This window comes from Camellia sinensis, chromosome 8, assembly GCF_055761805.1.
Source record: "Camellia sinensis isolate YWXY chromosome 8, ASM5576180v1, whole genome shotgun sequence".
Taxonomy (NCBI): Eukaryota; Viridiplantae; Streptophyta; class Magnoliopsida; order Ericales; family Theaceae; genus Camellia; species Camellia sinensis.
In genome coordinates this window covers 30,668,886-30,671,220 of record NC_138968.1, presented here as the reverse complement: position 1 = coordinate 30,671,220, position 2,335 = coordinate 30,668,886, and the positions used below count along the sequence as shown (strand labels likewise).

Sequence of the window (2,335 nt, the reverse complement as noted above, 5' to 3'; positions counted from 1 at the left end):
AACGACAAGGGGTAAAATAAATTTTGCCTTTTATTTTAAAAGTAACGCTACGTTTCATAAAAAAATAACATGAAAAGTTTCATGAAAATTCTCCACCATTAAATTAATTTGTAGTATTTTATTGTATGTTATACAATCACATACACTAATTTATAACATATCAATCATAGTACACTATACAAAACTAAGTTTATACTATTTGCAAATTAAGATTTCAAAATTAAAATATACTTACATTAAGGTAAGCTGTTTTCTTGTTTTGTTACCTACCATACTAGATTATTTTTAAAAATTTCATAAAACTTTTCTTGATATTTCTTTATGAAGCCTAACATTATGCAAATTATTTGCGGTGATCTACTTTAGATAATTTTTTTATCTTATTTGGGTCACATCACTTCTTATTGAGGTTACATCACCTTTTTATCACTTTGCATATCTTTTTATAAAAAAATTAAATAAATATACTTATTTAAATTATTCCAAACAACGTTTATTTATTTATTTTAAATAAAAGATAAGATCTTTTGTTTAGATTTGTGTTTGGTTGTCTCAAATTCTCTGTATCACACCAGTTACATAAAATAAAGCAATTAATTAATGGAAAATGATTTAGAGCCCTAAAATCCCTCCCCCTAATCCTCCTAATTTCCTTTTCTGGAAACTGTTTTCTTTTTCTTTTCTTTTTTTCCCTTTTTTTTTTTTTTTTTTTACCTTAAATGGCATTTTCGGGGGATTCGGGGGATGAATCACTTCCCTTAATTAATTACGTGTTGGAGAACATAATTTAGGGCGGAAAAACCAAATGAATGGAACAAAGATTTTGTGTGAAGAAAACAATAAACAAAGCGTTAACATCAATATCAATTGCATCTCCTGCGTTAATTGCGAAGCCAAAGTCTCTTATTAAAACAACTCAACTCAACTCCTTCTTCATCATTCTCAAACTCAATCATGTCCCATGATCAGCAAAATCAGCCTGGCATTGTATCTTCTTCATCATTCTCAAACTCCATCCTGTCTCATGATCAGCAAAACCAGCCTGGCATTGTATCCAACCCTGACGGTACGTATACACGGTTGATACAATTTCCAAGCACCCCAGCCACACCCGATCGCAACACCCACTCTCCCGTTCTCTCCAAAGACCTTCCTCTAAACCCTAAAAACAAAACATGGCTCCGAATTTATCTCCCCAAACAAGCCCTTGACAAACCATCCACCACCCCCAATCTCATGCTCAACCTTCCTGTAATAGTTTACTTTCATGGCAGTGGCTTTGTCTTCACGAGCGCAGCCTCAACCATCAACCATGACTTCTGTGTCAAACTTGCCGCCGACCTCTCTGCCGTAATCGTCTCCGTCGACTACCGTCTTGCTCCCGAACACCGCCTACCCGCTGCCTACGACGACGCTGTCGATACCTTGCAGTGGCTTAAAACCACCCAAGAGCGGTGGCTAACTCAATTTTGTGATTTTTCATGTTGTTTTCTCATGGGCACTAGTGCTGGTGCCAACATAGCCTACCATGCAGGGGTACGTGCAACCCAAGTTATTGATGATCTTCGGCCCTTGAAAATCAAAGGGTTGATTTTGCACCACCCGTTTTTCGGTGGGTCAGAGCGGGTCAGGTCAGAGCTTGGGTTGATTAAGGACCCGTTTTTGACATTATCCGGGACTGATTTTATGTGGGAGTTGTCATTACCCATCGGTTCAGATCGTGATCATGAGTATTGCAATCCAACGGTGGGCAGTGGGTCGAGTCAACTAGAGCAGATCCGGTTGGCGGATTGGCAGGTCTTGGTGACGGGTTGTAATGATGACCCGTTGATTGACCGTCAGATGGAGTTTGCAAATATGTTGAAGGAGAAGGGTTTAAGGACAGTGACCCACTTTGGTGAGGGTCACCACGGCATTGAGCTATTTGTGGAGTCTAAAGCTAAGGATCTGTTTGTTATTCTACAAAATTTTATTACTTCATCGTGATTGGCGGGGAAGGTAGTTCATTTTAAAAAAGAAGAACATAATTATCGAGTAATAAAGATTGTACATTATACATCTTACATAAAAACATTATAATAAAGATTGTATAATCTTTTTAAAATTTCTTAATATTTACTGTGAGAAGTTTATATTACAATATATAAGAGTTTTAAAAATTAAATATTTTGATTTCTAAAAGTAAAAATTTTGTTGCAAATGATATTTAGAGATCAATTTCCATCGTCACGAGTATAGTCACTAAAATGTCATCTTAAATAGTCAAAAATAAGGCTTTCAGCGACAAAATTTTGAAAATGTCATTAATAAATAAACTTTTAGGGATAAAATAATT

The 2,335-nt window shown here is 35.7% G+C and overlaps 1 pseudogene; it reads left to right on the top strand.

Moving 5' to 3' along the window:
- The first annotated feature begins 954 nt into the window (after positions 1 to 954).
- On the top strand, positions 955 to 1,990 carry LOC114268374 (carboxylesterase 1 pseudogene; annotated as a pseudogene).
- The last annotated feature ends 345 nt before the right edge of the window (positions 1,991 to 2,335 follow it).